The sequence below is a fragment of the Bidens hawaiensis genome, unplaced genomic scaffold, assembly GCF_021521415.1.
Source record: "Bidens hawaiensis isolate Kalapana, Puna unplaced genomic scaffold, B.hawaiensis_p1.1 tig00026173_1, whole genome shotgun sequence".
NCBI classification, from domain to species: Eukaryota; Viridiplantae; Streptophyta; class Magnoliopsida; order Asterales; family Asteraceae; genus Bidens; species Bidens hawaiensis.
In genome coordinates, this window is record NW_027494202.1 from 240,405 (window position 1) to 252,506 (window position 12,102).

A 12,102-nucleotide genomic window follows, 5' to 3' on the forward strand; every position below is an offset into this window, starting at 1 on the left:
TATCGGGTAATTGGGTCGAGTAATCGGGTATATTACAAATCCCAAACCCACGAAAATTTTCAAAATTAATCCCAAACCCTAATGGGTCGGGTATTACCGCCCCAATTATGTCGGGTTTCGGATTTCCCCATCAGATTCGGGTTTTATTGCCATCCCTATGGTGCATGCATGATGCATATGCCATATGGATGTAGAAATCAGGATTATTTTACAACTCTATAAAAAACGTTTTAGTCCCTCATTATTTTATTTATCTATTTTAAATACTTAATATTATGTATTAAGGATATTTTTTTTATCACACGCAACTCTAATATTACGTGATATATGGACATGTATGTATACCTACCTACATTTTACTTTTATATATGTTGACAAAAAACCGGTAGTGTGATTTCTAGAAAAAGAAAGCATGTTCTTCGTTCAATAATGTTTGCTTCTAGCGTTTACTAGGACTTTTCTCCAACATATTCACAACAATCATCTCCTTAAACATCTCGAACTCAACCTTAACCTTAACATTAACATCCTCAATGGCAAACAACAACAATAATAATATCATCATGTTCCCATTCATGGCACAAGGCCATATTATCCCATTCATATCTTTATCCCTTCAACTAGAACAAAAAGGCTACCAAATCACCTTCATCAATACGCCTCTCAATATCTTCAATCTCTGCCGCATTCTCCCACCCTCATCGTCCATTCGCCTAGTCGAAATCCCATTCGACTCGACAGAACATGGCCTACCGCCCCATACTGAAAACACTGACTCCCTCCCGCCCAACCAAACATTCGACCTCCTTGTCGCCTCCACCGCCCTCAAACCCGCATTTAGAAATGTCCTTAAAAGCCTGGTTGAGGCTGGGACACCGCCGCGCTGTGTAGTTGCTGACTTTTTTTTTGGTTGGTCTGCAGCGGTGTCCCATGAGTTTAATATTTTCCATGTTGTATTTAGTGGGTCCGGCGGGTTTGGGTTAGCGTGTTACTTTTCTGCTTGGATTAATTTACCGCATAAAAATTCGGAAACTGGTGAATTTACTTTACCTGATTTTCCAGAAGCGGGCAAATTACAAGTCTCCCAGTTGACTCCAAGTCTTGTGGCCGCCACTGGCCTCGACCCATGGTCAGAGTTTCAGAAAAAGAATCTTCCTGCGTGGGCCGAGGCCGATGGCTTTCTTTTCAACACAGTTGAAAAGCTGGATAATGTTGGTTTATCTTATTTTAGAAGAAAATTTCAGCGGCCGGTTTGGTCAATCGGCCCGATAAACTTATCCTTATCCGGTTCGCCCCCTGTCAACAAAAATGGCGGACTCGGTGCCGAAAAATGGCTACAATTTTTGAATTCAAAACCGGCCGCCTCCGTTTTGTACATTTCATTTGGATCACAAAACACTATTACTGCATCCCAAATGATGCAATTGGCAAAAGCATTGGATAAGAGCAACAAAAGCTTCATTTGGGTGGTCCGGCCGCCGCTCGGGTTTGACATAAACGCAGAATTCAAAGCAGAGGAGTGGCTGCCAGAAAATTTTATAGAACAAACAGAGAGAGAAAACAAAGGTGTTATAGTGGAAAAATGGGCCCCACAGATTGAGATACTGTCTCATAAATCTGTAGGCGGGTTTATGACACATTGTGGGTGGAACTCAGTTTTAGAATCGCTTAGCCGAGGAGTGCCATTGCTCGGGTGGCCGATGGCGGCCGAGCAGTTTTATAATGCGAAAATGATGGTGGAGATTGTGGAAGTGTGTGTTGAGGTGGCAAGAGGAGTTAGTTTTGATGTGAGGAGTGAGGATTTGAGGGAGAAAATTGAAGAAGTGATGAGTGAAAATTGTAAGGGTAAAGATATGAGGAAAAAAGCTTTTGATATTAAGTTGATGATTGAAGAAGCAACAAGAGATGAAGAAGGTTTTAGAGGCTCTTCTGTGGAAGCTTTGGAAGATTTTCTTCAAGCTCCATTGTTGATCAAGAAAAAGAATAACACTTAAAAAAGAGTTTTGTAGTTAGTATGTTTTGATTAATATTGAACAAGAATGTGTATTTAGACATTAAGGTATGAGTGTATAGGTTTTGAGAATACATTGTATAGGTTATGAGAATATAGTTTTAATCATTAGATGCATCAAAAAAAGTTATAAAATGGAAACTTTATGATGCAATATCATTTATTCTGTTTCTCATTTGATGTGTTCATCTAATCGCATCATCTTATTTTATGTTGGATGTATTGGATTATACCCGGTACATTAAGCACGTGAGTTCTATGGCCTTGCTCACTTTTATTAATTTCGGGCTGAGATGTATTATGTATACTCATAAAATATTTTGTAAGATAATTATAAGTTTCTATGAGTGCCCTGTTTTAATCATTTTGGGTTGAGATACATTCGTACACAAACTTGTTGATCTAAAATGTTTATGCAATTCATCATTATTTATACAAAGACCCCTAACTTAAAAATAGGGTTTGAACCAACAATTCACGCCCCGAAATTTACGCGTAAATTGTTGGTTCAATGGCATAATTATTCTAATAATAGTATTTTTTTATAATCAATATGTTATTTTTGGAGATAATTATTTAAAATAAACCAATTTATTATATTCAAACTTATGTTTAGAAAGTTTATATACATGATACGTTTAACAAAATTAATATTATCTAATCCTACTATGTTTTAATTTGTGGTCAAAATTTTGAATTTCAAATAAGAATAAATTAAATTTTTTATTGTTTTTACAAACTATTATTTTTAAGCAATCAATAAATTAGTTTAAAACGGATTTGACATTTCCATAATAACAAATTATATTTCAAAACATTTTAGAGTTAAATACATATTTTTTAATGGTTTAGCTCGGGTTTGATTTTCTTTTTACACACACACAAACATATATATACTTATTTAGCAACCGATTTTATGATAAATTTAATCTTTCCAAAGTCAACATAAATTTAAACTACATTTTCAAAGTTATTTGAAATTTCATTTATCGTAAAATGTTTTTAAGTTTTGCAAGTTTAACAAAATATTAATGTTAGTGATTTAACAAAATATTAATGTTTGTAATTATAAATTTACTAATTTTTTATTAATATTTACTAAATTTACTATATTATGATATTGATATTTAAAATACATATTAAAGTATAATATTGATCTTCCAAATATAATTTATTCTAGAATTTTCTAAAAATATAAATGTACATTAACTTAATCCGTTATTAGTTGACTTGTTTACTATAATTTGAAATTCAAATTCTATTTAAAGCTTCGACTATAAAAACGATAATTAAGAAAATAATTTATGTTTTTATTATTGTTATTATTTGATTCCTAAATTACTCAATTTATTATTATTAAATATTAACTGATTTTTGAAAAACCTTAAACATGAAAATATTAAATATTAGAATATAATACATTCTAATAATACTTTTTTTTATAATCAATCGGTTATTTTTGGCATGATTATTTAAATATAATTTATTTTTTTAATTTATAATATTCAATGTATAATTATTCTAATAATACTATTTTTATAATCAATATGTTATTTTTGGAGATAATTATTATAATAAACCGGTTTATTATATTCAAACTTATGTTTAGAAAGTTTCTATACATAATACGTTTAACAAAATTTATATTATTTGATCCTATTATGTTTTAATTTGTGGTCAAAATTTTGAATTTCAAATAAAAACAAATTAAATTATTGAATGTTTTTACAAACTATTTTTGTTAAGCAGTCAATAAATTAGTTTAAAACGGATTTGACATTTCCATAACAACAAATTATATTTCAAAACTTTTTAGAGTTAAATACATATTTTTTAATGGGTCAACTCGGGTTTGATTTTCCTTTTAACACACACAAGCACACACATATATACTTATTTAGCAACCGATTTTATGATAAAGTTAATCTTTCCAAAGTCAACATAAATTTAAACAATCTTTCCAAGGTTATTTAAAAATTAATTTATTGTAAAACGTTTTTAAGTTTTGCAAGTTTAACAAAATATTAATGTTAGTGATTTAAAAGTTTGTTGCAAGATTGTTCAAAAATAAAAAATGTGACATTCGTCAATTTCGGGCCTCGTTTGTATTCGTTTATCATGTAAACCGACCCATTTTGTAAACCAAAGCTTATGATATAATCAAAATGATGGATTTTATGTTACAATATTGTTTTACACTTGTTGGGTTTTGAAAACATTCTTTTTGGTCCTTAAAACTCCTTAAAATGACTTAAACCAAACTTTGGGGACTATTATTGCCATTTACCAAAAACTTGTTTGACCATTTCAACTATCACATGCATCTTTACCCTATTTGTATGAACCATACTCTTACCATTATAAAATCAAGGATCCATAGACCATTTTGGTTGTTCATATTCTCCAAAATCTCTCTCAAATCCAAGTATTCATCTTCAACATTTTGTTATTTTGATTTCTTAAGGTCAACTAACTATAGTCTTTTATTTTAACTTGTTCATCTAATATTACTAACACTTGAATATGGTGGTACAACATATATATAATACACACCCCTTGTTTCCTCTATTTGTTACTTCACCGACTCCGGTTGGTTAAGTTTCGAATGTCATAAGGCAAGGCTTCATGGAGGACTTCGTGTTCTTGATATATATATACTGTTGGAATTACGTATGCCCGAGACACATACTTATACTAATGTGGCTAACTGTGTTTGATCCAAGTCGGGTCATACCCAATAACAAGCTAGACGACACCAAATGTATTCTTTTAATGATTTGATCATTTAAACGAATACCGAACACTACGTGTTTAGAAAATTGGTTTTCTAAACAAACACACTTGAGGATTTAAATAAATTATCTGGATAATTTGTTTATATAAATTAATTATTTAATTGGTTAAATAATTACATAAATGTATGTGCATTTTATAAAAATGAGTTTTATAAAATAATTGGAGATGTTTTAAATGGTTAAAACAAAAACAAAAACAAAAAAAAAAAAAAAAATAATAATAACAAAACCGGCCACCCCATGTGGGTGGAAGGTTTGTCCAATCAAGGTTTTGTCTTCTAGTGTTGACCTCCTTTATACTTCTCCATTCACAACACATGCAATTTGGTTCTTGTCTCATTTTTGAATTTCAAGTAAACAAAACATCCTCTCTTTCTCTCTCTCAAAAAAACTCACGGCCACTTTGGCCATTTTGGGTTTTTTTTGTGAGCTTGATTAAAGTGTTCAAATCCTAGCATCAATTGGTGTTGTTGATTCAAAGCTTGGGGTATACAAAGCTTGAGGGTTTCTCCTTTGCAACCTTGCCATTTGAAGACATCATCTTCTTCATCCATCTACATCTTCTTATAAGGTATAAGAAGGTACCATTTACATTTTGTAAGCATATTGTTCTTGTAATATTGATCCTTGTTCTTTGGGTTTTAGTTTTAACATAATGGTATGTTCATAACAAGTTATAAAATCTAAGCTTCCGTTGCGTTTTCTAGTTAAATATGGTTAACTTGAACTTTGATAATCTTGTATAAAACCCAACAATGGCATCAAGAGCCGGTTACAAGGACTTATGCTTCTTTTGTATTCATAAATTTCGGGTTTTTTCATGGGTGAAAAGGGGTCCGAAAATTTGGTGGATTTTACCCCTCATGGTTTTGTAAGATCTTGACATGCATGGAAAGATCTTAGGAAACCATTTAACATTTGGATGTTGAAATATCAAAATTGTAAAATTTTGGGGAGTGGCCGTAGCCTCTTGGGGGGGGGGGGGCCGATTCTTTTTTGGGGGTATTTGGGCATTGGTTGCTTAGGTTGCATGCTTAGAACATTTGGTATGTTTGGATGTGTCATAACCGAAACCTAGACCTTGGATGTGTTGATTGTTGTTTTGTGTATGTTGATTATGTTTATTATTCAATATGGTTGTAATAATTCATAATCTAAGGCTTGTGTAATTTATTTATTCATAAGTTGGTATGTAATAAGTAGATTAGTTGCATTTTCCTTTTTTTAGAAAAATATGTATTAGGATACATTTTGTAAAAATTAGAAGATGCAAGATTTGATGAAATGGGTTGGGCCGAAATTTTGGGCTTGTTGGGCCTCACCGGCCCATCATGGGATTCAAGCCCATTAGGCCCATAAATTTCACTCTTGGGCCCAAGAAGACTTTTGGAAGTTTGGAGCCCATTAACAAGCCCAACAAGAACACAACAACTTGGAAAGGATACTTGAAGCATTTGGATGCAAGATCAAGTGGGAGTCAACATTCCATCCTTGTGTCATGTTTTGTCCCTTAGGTGTGACTTATGACCTATACTTGTTTCGGCTAACAAGTATGGTCAAATTTAGCGGTTTTCGGTTATGACTATATTTTGCATGTGTATGCTTGGTTGTTTGTTTTACTTATTGTAATGTGTGGTTGATAGATATTAGGATATCCAAACCGTCACATAGGAACGACAACTAGCATAAAACGGGTTCTAATATATATTTGGTAATATCGCGTCAATTAGTTTAATTAAATGGGTTTATTAAAACTAAGCGATCACTCACTTATAATAAAATTGGTTTTATTATAACTAGAACCTTGAAAATTGGTTTTCAAAATCGCCATATTTCTAAATGCATGTTAGGATATGGCATAATGTTTTTCAACTAGAATATTTGAAAATTTAAAATCCCTTTTTCATAATTACCAAGGAAACAAGTCTAACACCATCCTTTTTGTATGACACTTAACGTATTAGGGAACTTTAAATGGGATAAAGGTCACCTAACCATTTTGAGCAAACTAATATACTTAGGGTGATATTAACATATTTGTGGGATAAAGGTCACCTAACCACTTGTATGTTAATCTTACATGTTTATACAAGTAGGACGACTTGAATTGGAAACCATGTGATAAAGGTCACCTAAGCATGGGATCCAATGGTGTTGATGGGATAAACATGCCAACACGAAATAAGGATTTCGAATGGTCCCATACCTCTAGAAGTTGCAAAGGGTTGCAATTGTCAAGGTTGACTACCTTGTTAAATCAAATAACGGGATAAAGGTCACCTAACCGAAATTTGATTTATCGTTGGATTCTAGAATTTAATTATTATTTTAAAATCTGGAATAAAAGGGTATTTATAATTAAATTGTTTATAATACTAAAAAAAAAACTTTGTTAAATTTTGTAGATGGCCGCTAACAATGCAAACACCTCTACCCATAACACCCGTAACCTATCCTTAAGAACCATCCTTGAAAAGGATCGTCTAAACCATAATAACTTTATGGATTGGTATCGCAACTTGAGAATAGTTCTCAAACAAGAAGAGATATCATATGTCTTAGACGATCCCATTCCCGATGAGCCTAACGTGGAAGATGAGGAGGCTTATAACTATTGGGTCAAGTACACCAAAGATTCGGTGCAAGCCTCTTGCCTCATGTTAGGAACTATGATTCCCGAAATCCAAAAGGATTTCGAGCATCATGGGGCATACGACATGATAACTCAATTGAAGGAAATGTTCCTTCAACAAGCTAGAGCGGAACGTTTCGAAACGGTTCGAGCGTTTCATGCATGTCGTATGGAGGAAACCCAAAGCGTCTCATCTTATGTCCTAAAGATGAAAAGCTACATCGAAAAGCTTCGTAGGTTGAATTGTCCCGTGTCTAATGAGTTGGCTACGGATTTGATCCTCAACTCTTTGACCAAAAGGTTTGAAACCTTTGTCATGAATTATAACATGAATGGGTGGGACAAAAGCATTGGTGAGCTTCACGCAATGCTAAGAACGGCCGAAGCGGGAATGGGTAAAAGGGTTTTACCCGTTCTAACAATCAATGAAGGAAAAAGGGGACATAACTCCAACCCCAAAGCAAGTGTTGCTAAGGGCAAGGGCCACGTCCAAGGAAAGGGAAAGAGGAAAGCCGTCACGCCCATCAAACCGAAGGAAAAGAAGCAAAAGGTTGCGGCGCAAGATCCATGCTTTGAGTGTGGAGAGATAGGTCATTGGAAAAGGAATTGTCCGACCTATCTCAATGCGTTAAAAGATAAGAGGGATGCGGGGCATACCTCAGGTATTATCTTTACTATACATATTGAACTAAATGTTATTTCTTCAAATACATGGGTACTTGATACCGGATGTGGAACTCACATTTGCAATTTGTTGCAGGGGTTCAAAAGAAGTAAACAACTCAACAAAGGGGACATTAGTCTCTTTATGGGCAATGGAGCAAGAGTTGAAGTCCAAGCCCAAGGAGACTACTTGTTAAAGCTTCCAAGTGGTTTGGAAGTAATTTTGAAGAATGTTTTGTATGCTCCTAAGTTAAGGAGAAACATTATTTCCGTGTCTCTTTTAAAACAATGTGGCTTTGATCTTAAATTTATAGATTATGATATTCATGTTTTGATGAATGGCATGTTTTATTTTAAAGCTATACCGATGAATGGTATATATGAAATAGATCAAAGTGGTATGTCACATAGTAGTTCAATGTACAATGTCAGCACCAAGAAACTCAAGAAGGACTTGGGTGATTCCTATCTTTGGCATTGTCGCCTTGGACATATAAGCAAGAATCGCATGCAAACTCTTCGCAAGAGTGGTATTCTAGAAACAAATGAGTATGATTCATTTGATGTATGTGAATCTTGTTTACAAGGCAAAATGACAAAGCAACCCTTTAATAAAACTTTTGAAAGGTCAAAAGAATTATTGGGTATCATACATTCGGATGTATGTGGTCCTTTTAGACCAATGACTAGGAATGGTGAAAGATACTTCATTACCTTTATTGACGATTATAGTCGATATGGTTATGTGTACTTAATGAAACACAAAGATGAAGCTTTTGAAATGTTCAAAGACTTCAAAACTGAAGTAGAAAGACAACTCAAGACCACAATCAAAGTACTTCGTAGTGATAGAGGAGGTGAATACCTAAGTGGTGTTTTTCAAGATCATCTTAAGAGTTGTGGAATTATTTCACAACTTACTCCACCCGGAACACCACAACATAATGGTGTGTCTGAAAGGAGAAATCGTACCCTATTAGATATGGTTCGATCAATGAGGGCTAGAAGCACTTTACCTCTATCATTTTGGGGCTATGCTTTACTTTCCGCTGTTCGCATATTGAATATGGCTCCAACCAAGAAAGTGGAGAAGACACCTTTTGAAATATGGCATGGAAAGGCTCCATCGCTATCATTCTTAAAAGTTTGGGGTTGTGAAGCTTATGTAAAGCAATACACCCCAAACAAATTAGAAGTCCGATCCACTAAATGTATCTTTATAGGTTATCCTAAAGATGATATAGGATATTACTTTTACGACCCTAGTGAGCAAAATGTTATTATTGCTCGAAAGGGTAAGTTCTTGGAAACTAAGTTCCTTAAGGAAGGAACTAATAGTAGAACAGTGAAATTTGATGAGGATCAAGAATCACAAGATGATACACAATTGGTTGATACTAGCACTCAACAAGAGATTGTTGAAAGTGATCAAGTGGTTGATCAAAACACACAAAACGTTCGCAGATCTGGTAGAGTTAGCAATCCACCTGAAAGATATGGATTTTTTGTAGAAGGTTGCTACGTGGTAGATTCGGATGAACCAACCACATACCGTGATGCAATGTCCAAGAATGATTGTGACAAATGGCTTGAAGCCATGAACGTTGAGATGCAATCCATGTATGACAACCAAGTTTGGGAATTGGTTGAACCACCACTCAACTCCAAAGCTGTTGGAAGTAAGTGGGTTTTCAAAAGAAAAACTGATATGCATGGAAACTTGGATACTTATAAAGCAAGACTTGTAGCTAAGGGTTTCACTCAAACTCAAGGGGTTGATTATGATGAAACTTTTTCGCCTGTGGCAATGCTAAAGTCTATTAGGATATTATTTGCCATAGCTGCACATTATGATTATGAAATTTGGCAAATGGATGTCAAGACCGCTTTCCTAAATGGATATCTTGAGGAAGATGTCTATATGGTTCAGCCTGAAGGTTTTGTCGATCCGAAACATCCTAATAAAGTATGCAAGTTAAAGAAATCAATCTATGGATTGAAACAAGCATCTAGAACTTGGAATCATCGTTTTGATGAAGAAATCAAAAATTTTGGATTCATCAAGAACGCTGATGAGGCTTGTGTGTATAAGAAAGCTAGTGGGAGTATAATTACCTTCTTAGTATTGTATGTCGATGACATTCTACTATTTGGAAATGACATTCCAACCATGGAAAGCGTTAAGGCTTGGCTTGGAAGTAGATTTTCCATCAAGGATCTTGGTGAAGCTGCCTATATTTTGGGAATAAAGATCTATAGGGATAGGTCAAGGCGTTTGATAGGTTTGAACCAAAGTACATACATTGATAAGATCTTGAAAAGGTTCAAGATGGAAAACTCCAAGAAAGGTTTTGTACCTATTCAAAGAGGGACCATATTGAGTTCAGCTCAATGTCCAAGCTCAAAGGGTGAGCAAGAGATGATGAAACAAATCCCATATGCTTCTGCTATAGGATCCATCATGTATGCGATGATATGTACTAGACCGGATGTGTCATGCGCTTTGAGCATGACAAGCAGATACCAACAGAATCCAGGAAACAGTCATTGGATGGCTGTTAAGAACATATTGAAATACCTTAGGAGAACTAAGGATATGTTTCTGATATATGGATCTGGTGAGGAGGAACTCGCTATAAAAGGTTACACGGATGCGAGCTTCCAAACTGATCGAGATGATTCTCGATCACAGTCTGGGTATGTGTTCACTCTTAATGGAGGAGCTGTCTCTTGGAAGAGCTCAAAACAGGAAGTGGTAGCATTGTCCACTACAGAATCAGAATACATCGCCGCTTCATTGGCAGCTCAGGAAGCTGCATGGTTGAAGAAATTCATAACTGATCTAGGGGTGGTCTCTTCCATTCAAGACCCCCTAGAAATCTTTTGTGACAACGAGGGTGCGATTGCACAAATTAAGGAACCTCGTTCGCACCAAAAGACAAGGCACATAGAGCGGAGATTCAACTACATAAGGGATGAAGTTGAAAAAGGAAAGATATGTATTCGCAAAGTTGGAACTGATCAAAATCTTGCGGATCCATTCACGAAGCTCCTAGAAAGACCGAAACATGAGCGTCATGCGAGTGGCTTAGGACTTCGATATTCTAGTAATTGGATTTGATCTATTTTGTATTTACGTTTAAAAGACTTTTGTAATTTAACTCTTTTATATGATTATGGAATCTTGAGTTAAATTCTAATTTTGCATGTTTAATCCATGAATAAGTTATCTTATTCTAAAAGTCCGTAGTCGATCACATTTGTGGGAACAAATATGAAGCAAGACTATTATGAACTAGGATTGGTGGATATTCATAAGGAATGAATATGGAGCATAGGTTTGCTGCCAAGGTTCATAGATATTTGTGGGATACGAATATTGGACTGACCCGCTCTCAATATTACTACATGGAGTCAATGGACCTGATCATTAGTAATTTTGAGTAAAGGAGAATTTCATATTATCCTTAGACCTGAGATGTATACTGGGTCTTGATTTTCACCAAGTATTACACTTTGACTCTCCCCTTCGCTATTCGTAAAAGATGGTACATAAGGATGAGCTCAGGTGGAGTATAAAGTGATAGTGAGAGGCGTATACAGTCAAGATGGAATTTGTTCCTCTTATGTGTTGAGAGTTTAGATGTCTAAGGCCTGATAAAGTTGAATTGTAAAGAGAATGATCGCCTATGTCTCTTAGATCCAACATGACATCTAGTAACAAAGGGATATAATGATAGATTCACCTAAATCATATCAAGTAAGGAACTTGAAGGGATGATGTTATTGAATGGCACTTCGTCAAACACGTTAGGGGTGGTGAACTGTTGTTAGGCGGTATTCACCACTTGCATTAATTTTCTATGTATCTCGTGCAAGTGGGAGATTGTTGGAATTACGTATGCCCGAGACACATACTTATACTAATGTGGCTAACTGTGTTTGATCCAAGTCGGGTCATACCCAATAACAAGCTAGACGACACCAAATGTATTCTTTTA

The 12,102-nt window shown here is 34.7% G+C and overlaps 1 pseudogene; it reads left to right on the forward strand.

The window, feature by feature from the left end:
* The first annotated feature begins 289 nt into the window (after window positions 1-289).
* Window positions 290-2,058, forward strand: LOC143572906 (UDP-glycosyltransferase 92A1 pseudogene; annotated as a pseudogene).
* The last annotated feature ends 10,044 nt before the right edge of the window (window positions 2,059-12,102 follow it).